We start from the raw sequence: 8451 nt of genomic DNA, 5'->3' as shown, positions 1-8451 counted from the left end.
CAGCTGCAGGCCTCCAGACGTACTTTCCCATCCTCACAGGAATTCCATTCTTACTTTCACCCCTCTGTGACTTGATGTTGTTTGTACGTCGCCTCCAATCGGAGGACCCCCGGCCTGCCCCAATTAACAAGCCCCCGTTGGCCGCCCCCCCCGGCTTCCCACACACATACAGATGCACCGAGTGTGGCACCCAGCTGTGTCAGATTAGCGAGCCTCCGCCCAGGCCATTAAGATGGATGCTTTGAAATTAACACTCACACACCAGAGACGGAAAAAAAAAAAAAAAACTGTGAAGAGGAGACACGTGTCACCTGAGGAGGATGTGACGCTACTCTTGTGTCTGGCTCAAATCAAAATTAAGCTAGCTACAAATGAAGACTGTGTTTATTATTGAAACCGGCTAACGTTAGTGCATATGTTTATATTTATCAGCTCAGTTAGTTGCGACGTAAAGCAAAGTGGAGACTCCGGATCACAGCATGGCAGCATCTAAGAGCTAAGGCGCAGCACTGTGCTAACCTAGCGTTAGCATGCTTGTTCAGGCATCCAATTTGCTCGAGTAGTTTTACAATGACGACACCAACAATGGAGTTATTCATGTTAACAGGTTGACATTTTCTAGTTGGCATTAGCTACGTAGCACGACTCAGTCGTGAGTTCAGGCTAGCCATGCTAGGCTAGCTTGTTGGGCGACAGTGATGGGCGATTCGATTAAAAGGATGAAAAAAAATGAGAGGGAGGATGGGGAGGAGGGGATGAATGAATGCCGCTGTGTCTTCAGTGCATGTGTGTGTATTTTAGCCAGATACACAAGTTCTTCTTATTTCTAGGCAGTTTGGCCCTCTGAAGCCACCGTAGATAAGGTGATCCGATTTTATAAATGAGTAAAATCGTATTATTGCTATGTTAGTCCAGTGGTTCATCGGAGAGATTGTTCACTAGTCACTAGAGTGAAAAATAGAGGCGACTATTTGAGGAAGAAATTTATTATTACAGTGGTCGATGCAAAATTGCTTATATTAATTTTTTTATTTAATTGTTTTATATGGATTTTTTTTGAATGAGAATCATTTAGAATAAAAAATGGGACTCTAAATTAGAAAGTCTATCTGGCCCAGCAGGACAAGACTGGACTGCTGCCAATCTTTACAGCTTTGCTACTGTTCTAGAAGATTAAAAAAAAAAAAAGCTTCCAACGTGTGCGGTGTTAACCAGGAGGGGCCGTCAACAGTTAACCCCCCAGGCCACATGCAGGCGGGCCTTATATTTGAATCGTCTCCACCGCCTGCCTTATAGTTCACCAACCCCCAGCAGATAACCCCAAACCAGAAGCGACCATCACCTTGGTCTTTTCCTCCCTCCCTGTCAAACGGAGAAAGAGAGAGAGAGAGAGAGAGAGAGAGAGAGAAAGATCCTACCTGAGCTAAATATTCCATCGCTGGCTGTTCCCAAGAAAGAAACCCCCTTTCACACTCACTGCCTCCTGTCAAAATAAACACATTGCGAGCTCATTTAGCGTGTGTGTGTGTGTGTGTGTGTGTGTGTGTGTGTGTGTGTGTGTGTGTATGTGCCCGAGTATTTATAACACACGGCGTGGTATCTGACATAAGCGGCGGCGTTGGGCCTTCCTGGCAGATAGAGGGGCCGGCGGTCGGCCGGCCCGCAGCCCGACGGGGGGAACTTTCCTGGCTCGGGGAAGCCTCGGGACAATCCCACCTTTCATGGGGTCTGGAGAGAAAGCTGCCGCCATGGGCCCGGGGAATGTCACTCTCTTGCTTTCTCTACTCGCCCGTCTCAACTCCCCTAAACATGCAAATGTTAGTCAGCATAATATTCATCAACTGTTTAAGAATAATTAGATTTAGTCTTTGCTAAGTTTTCGCACAGCAGTATTTCAAGTAGGATTGTCCCGATTTGATACCGACATTGTGATTATCGGTTCGATATCAAATGTACATACAAGCAGTCCATTCCAGAATCCGCTCCTGTCTCTTATTCCTGGCTTTTTTATTTTTTTTAATGCTATCATTTGATCAAGTCATTTCATACCAAAAAAAAAAAAAAAATGGATCATTCCTGCTGATATCAATTTAGGTATTGGTTAGCAAGCTAAGATCCAATTTTGGCATAGTTTTGCAAGTGAAGATATTTGTAGGTTGTACTTTTAAAAATGATTTCAATCAAAAATGTCTTCATAGATGAAATGACAATGGACAACTTATTTGAAGTCACGGAGTTGATTGATCGGAGTTTGATAGCCTCGGCGGAGGTCATCCCCCTGTTGGAGTTCTTAAGTCAACCTCTTCGAAAATGTACATATGAATATTGCTCTTGTATGTCATGTTCTGCCGGCCGCTGTAGCTTCAAAACATTCCTTCATCCGCAACTCCCCCCCCCCCCCCCCCCATAATTTCCCCCCACCTTGAGCTCCACAAAGCTACCTTTTAGCGCGTTTAAAATTAGAACGTGCTGCAGTAGTAGCGAGAAACGGTGGGAGACTTTTCTGGCCGGCCCAAGATGCTGCCGTCGCCGCTGCGAGCTTTGCCGCGCTCTTCCCGTAAGGACGCTGAGTGGCGTTATTCAAAGAGCTGCGGTAAGAAAAAAGATCCAAATAAAGATGGGATCAACGTGGATAGAGAAAGAGGTGGAAGTTCAGAAAGGGAGGGGTGGAGTAGGAGATCCAAGCCACCTGGGACACGGAAAATGTCCAGGAATAAATTACGGGGGAAAGAAGAGAAAAAAAAAAAACCACTTTAAGTGCTATATCTATTCCTCAAAGTTAAGTGTTATGGACATAAGTATTGGGACACGGATATTGGATCTGAAATGAAAATTAGAGACGAGGCAGTTTTATCAAACGTTGTCAAGTCAGCGACATTTAGGCAGCGCCGCTTCCTCTCATTTGAAAAGTATTCACACCACTTTTTAGAAAACTAACTTTACACTCCGTGTTGTAATAATAAATACAAATATTGTTCATGGAACTGAAATGGCGTAAGAGAGGAGGACATAATTTTGAGTATGTAAGCGACTGGTAGCCATTTTGATGGCTTGAGGCTCGCATCCTGTTGTCACGTCAGCTGTTCTTGATCCCTTCCAGGAACCTGCGTGGTTTTTCACCTTCGACAATGTGTACTCACGCATGACTCACTCACTGACACCATCAAACCTGCATGTGCCAGTGTTAGTGGCTGCATGACTTCAGATTTTCTAGAAGTTAAAACTACAGTCACGTGATCAAAATCCAGTTGATTAGTTGCCGATGACATCACTGATCATCTTTCAGTGCCGCACTACGGTCGGGTGGATTTCGCCGTTTTGATAGGATTTAAATTTGTCACACAAAGAATGAATACATTCTTCAGTATCATTCAGGAAATGAAGAAATGAAATCAATGTAGCACGTTACTATGACATCACAAAATAGCCAACTAGGCACTTGGTGGATATGGATGGCAGTGCCTGCCAACACACTCAATGTGTCTTTCATGAGTATCGATGCCGAGGTATCTACGCTGACGTATCTATGGGCTCATTGAGCGTACGCCGCGCGGCCAAGCGTATCGCTGTCATGCCGCCGCGCCACGTCCGCCAACTTCTCGCAGATGAAGAAAAGAATTCTGTTCTGCTTTCTAAGACGTTTTGTAAGGCGGCCTCTGACAGACAAGCGGTCAAAATTGGTTTGACGGTTCAGGGAAAAAAAAAAAAAGACAATTTTGGCGATGGGATTAAAAATTCGTCAAAAACGACAACAGGACACAAAAATGCTGCAGAACAATCATTTCTAAGAAATAAGCCTGCGTTCGTGGCGGTTAAGAAGGATTAAATGTTAAAAAAGAGGAGCCCATCATCCTAAAAGCAAACACGGGTAGTTCCCGTTGAACACTTGGAAAGAAAACAAGACAAAGTGAAGGCGGGAACAGAGCCGCTGGTTGTGAGCAAATACGACTGGTTCAACTGGTTGCTGCACGGAACATTGCGTGGAAGCTGCAGGAAAGTTACTGCCAGGGACGGACGGGATGGACTTTTCCTCCTTGGGAAGATTAATCATCAACGTTTAGATATCACAAGTAGCTATTGTTAATAATGATAAATGTGATACATTAGTCATCGTAATTGTGCCAGTAAATACGTCAATAAAGTGAACATGAAATAGGAGATACATATGCTAACTTAGTACGATAGCTATTAAGGGCGCTCGATGTTAGAACCGCTAAAATGCTAATTTGGAGCTGTAGCGGAGTCAGCCAGTCGAGGAACGTAAACAATACAAAACGTCAAACGTTGACTTGGATCTACTCTGAAGTTGTCTTTGTTTACATTTTTCTTATGCATGAATGTCAAACCCGTGTGTGTGCGCGGGAAACTCGGTTGGCGTGTGGCGCAAATGTAAATACAGCAATACGATATAAATATCACTCAAACGCTCTGAAATGAGTCCAAACACGGAACAGGAAGCGCTTTAATATTCACCTTTACGACATCTCGTCCACATGACTTTTTTTTTTTTTTTTTTTTTATGGAGCGAGAGAGAGTAACACTTTACAGGCGAGACGGAATTTGTGATTGGACGTGCGATGGCTCGCTGCGAAAGGAGAATTCCGCCAAAGTCCGCAAACAACAACATTGATTTTCCTCGGCTGCGTGAATGAAAACAACAACAGAGGAATGACACGGCCGAGCTCCACGCGCACACATAGCTATACAATTCTACAAGTGCATACACACACACTTACACTTGTTCCCCACTTTGGGCCAGGAATAGCAAAATAAACAGAAAGATGTTAGCTGAAAGGAAAAAGGTCAGAGCGGTTCGCAGGCAGCATGGAGGAAAACAAACCTCACTCGACCCCAAAGGGACCAAAACATCTTCGACACCAGAACGATGTGAATTTTTGTTCCTTTTTTTTTTCCTATACGATACTTCACAAAAGGAAGAACAGCCCTCACTTTTTGTAAATGCTCGATGGAATAATTCCACGGGAAAACTCAACAACAAAAATAAAGTCCTAATTTTTCAAATTTTTAAATTTTCTTTTTAATTTTTCCGGAACGCCAAACCCTGAATTTCTTTCATATTGTTGTCTTATATTATTAAATATATTTTAAATAAAATATTATTATCGGAAAAAATAATGTCTTGTATTTTTCAAGAATACACTGCATTTCTTTTTTTCATTAATTTATAATCCTCACTATGGGGAAAAGATACAAACAAATAATGGGAGGTGAGCGAGAGGACAACTAGGATTCCGATCACGATGATCAGGTGATGTTCTGGCAGTGAAGGCGGTCGGACTGGATCGTCATTTGGCGTTAAAAATTTAAATCAACAGAGAAGCAAGAGCGTGAAAATGCGAGCTTGTTTATTTAAACATGACGATGAAGTGGGGGGGGCAAAATGCCACGCTAACAAGCTAACCAGGCTGAAAGAGCTAAACAGAGCGGGTCCAGTTGAGCCCGAGGGTACAGTTAGTGCAGCTCCATCCTCCGAACGTTTCCTTCAAAACATCCGTTGCATGAATCGAGACATCTTATTTCGCCAGCAGCCTCAGCCCGTTGGCCCCTCCCGTCCCTTTTTCGTCTCATCGGCCCAGGAAAAAAAAAAAAAAAAAAAAAAACTTCTTGAAAGGCTTTAGGTTAGTTTGGTGGCTTTTTTTTTTTTCTCTCTCTCTCCCTCTCTCAAAGCGGCCCAAAGAGTTGTAAAAGCGGCCATCAGACTCAATGAACAAGCGGGAATGAACAACCATGCTGAAATGTTCTTTAGGACTTTTTTAATGAAGCGCATAAACAATATCAAAGCGAAACTCATATTGAAGATGTTTTGGATGGATGGATGGTGTTAAACTGCCAATAAATGTTTTGGACAATACATATTACAAGATAGATGCTAATATTTTGCATCATCGCTTTGTAAAACTTGCACAAAAAAAAAATTTAACAATAAAAATTCGTTCTTTTTTTTTTATAGATTCTATGGAACATACCGCATACTTCACCTGTGTCGATACAGCTAGAAATTTGGACGTATGGCATGTCGTGGCTAAATCGCAAGCTAAAAATATTGTTTCCTCTCTTCACTTTATACACAGGCACACGCACAGAAGCCCCACAAGGCTGCAATTAAAGTGCAATTCATTTTAGTCTCATCGAGCACCGCGCTGGCACAAAGGCAGCAGTGTTGGCCCGAAAAGGGACGGAACACAGCGAGGTATTGATGCTGATGGCCGCAGTCTCCTGTGGAGGGAAGTCAGCAAGAAGAAGAAGAAGCGGCGGTGACGGCAGGGAGAAAAAGCTTGCAGATTTGTCACCATCGTCTGGAGGGTGTCGTAATATCAATTTAAAAAAAATAAAAAAAAAGTAATCCTTGAGTCAGAAAGTCAAAAAATGAATCATTGAAATGAAATCGTTTTAGCCATCATTTCGACTTGCTTGCCACCAAAATGGCAGACTGCCTATATCTTTTCTGGTCTGACTTTTTTGTGGGCCTACTTATGATAGACACACCTACGGGGTTTCGCGGTGCCAAGTCAAACTGGCTTCGGGGGCAGTATTTCCCCCCAAAAAAGATTCAAAGAGTTATTATCACACTTGAAATATTAGAAAAAAATGTGTCTGGTAGATATTGCTCAAGCTTAGTCGCAATCAGACAAAATTGAAGGGCCATCAAAAATGACTCAAAATGGGATATTTGAATAGAAAATGGCAGACTTCTGTTGTCTTTTCAAAAATGGCATGATGAGACTTTTTGGTGGGTGTACTCATGATAGACATGCCTACCAAATTGCAGGTTAATAAGTTAAACTTGCTTCGGGGGCAGAATTAAAAAAAACAAAAATCAATTTTGCCTAAAAACAAGGAGAGAACTCCAAAGCGACATAAATAGGATGGGGGTTTTTTCCGGCTTCGATTCCAGCTCTACCCGACTCCGCCCTGGATTTCTGTTCATTGTTGCCGCTTCAGGTGTTGCGTTAATGGTTAACAGTGGGCCGGGCCCTTCCCGGCGGAGCGAGCCGAAAGGCGGCGGCGACGGCCGCGAAAGAAAACGGATGACATTTGGCTGCCATTATTCACGGCAGCTTTTGTTCTTGCGGCAGGCGGGAGTGTTTGCATTGGGATGAATGGGATGGGGTGTGGAGGGCGGCCATGTTTTTTGGGGGGTGGGAGGGGGTGCCAGGTGAACAAATCATGGGGATTAAAACTTTTGAGGAGAGCCAAGTCACACAAAGACCTCTCTCTATGTTTCTCTGTCACTATTTCACACTTTTGATCGCGGGCGCTCTTTTGCTTTGCTTCTAATTTGGTCCGACGCTTGGCCGTATACGTCACAAACACATATGGCCAGCACGGCCATGTTTGCATGGTGTGTTTGCACAATATGGTGACAGAGGAGGAGCGGGGATGCTCCCTTAGCCGGAGAGATGCGCCGCTCCTGCACTTCTAATGACAAACCCAGAAGTCGTGCCGGTGGTGGTTAGGAAGCGACGCAAATACAAATATTGACGTCAAAGTTGCTTTTGATAACAACGTCGTGAAAGCGATCCTTTCGTTTCTCGCGACTCAATATTGATAACCAAAAAGCAACATTTGGAAAAAAGGATGTACATTTTTGAAACGTCCATGTTGGTGAGTTAGCTTTTGACAGAAAACTTATTGGATGTCCGTTAATAGCAGCTGTTTTGCGGCGCTAGCCTTAAGTGTTTTCGTCGACATGGTTATCCAGTTCCAAGTAGGGAGGCGACGCGCATTACGCCAGCGGCGGTCGGCTTAACTCAAACAGCGGCTCTCCCCTAACAAATAAATAAAAAGACACACGCGTGGCTTCTAATAGCCGAAACCGGCTTGAGTCGTCGCATGCGAGCTGTTGCGTGTTAGCGCGTGCACATGGGAAGGCGTGGAAGGGGGGGGGTTCTATATTCTCTCACAGTGGAGTCTCAGAACAATGGGCGGCTTTGACAGAGGCCGACTGACAGGAGGAGATGGGCTGGAACCATTGTCTGCTGTGTTTACTCACAGACTCACCTGGCACTGAGCTAATAGCGTACGCTCTATCTATCAGTGCAGGGGGGACCGCCGAACAACCACCATCAACCCAGCACTCCCTGACCCCGCCCCCTCCCCACTTGTACATTCGCAACTAAAAGGAAAACAAAATGTCATTCTGTGCATCAAATTTCAAGTATGCATTATGACTGTTAAGTTTGTGTGCGTGTGTGTGTGTGTGTGTGTGTGTGTGTGTGTGTGTGTATGTGTGTGCGTGTAGTCGCACCTGGATGTTCCGATAGGTTGCGGTGGTGGTAGAGGAGGGTTTATGGAGGAGAAAGAAGTGAAGTTGGGGGGGAGGAGGGGAGGTAAAGGAGGATTCTTTCAGGTTTTTACTACTGTGCAAACACACACACACACACACACACACACACACACACACACACACACACACACACACACACACAC

Source organism: Syngnathus leptorhynchus, chromosome 7, assembly GCF_054491065.1.
Source record: "Syngnathus leptorhynchus isolate UIUO chromosome 7, UIUO_Slep, whole genome shotgun sequence".
NCBI lineage: Eukaryota > Metazoa > Chordata > Actinopteri > Syngnathiformes > Syngnathidae > Syngnathus > Syngnathus leptorhynchus.
This window is presented reverse-complemented; position numbering follows the sequence as displayed.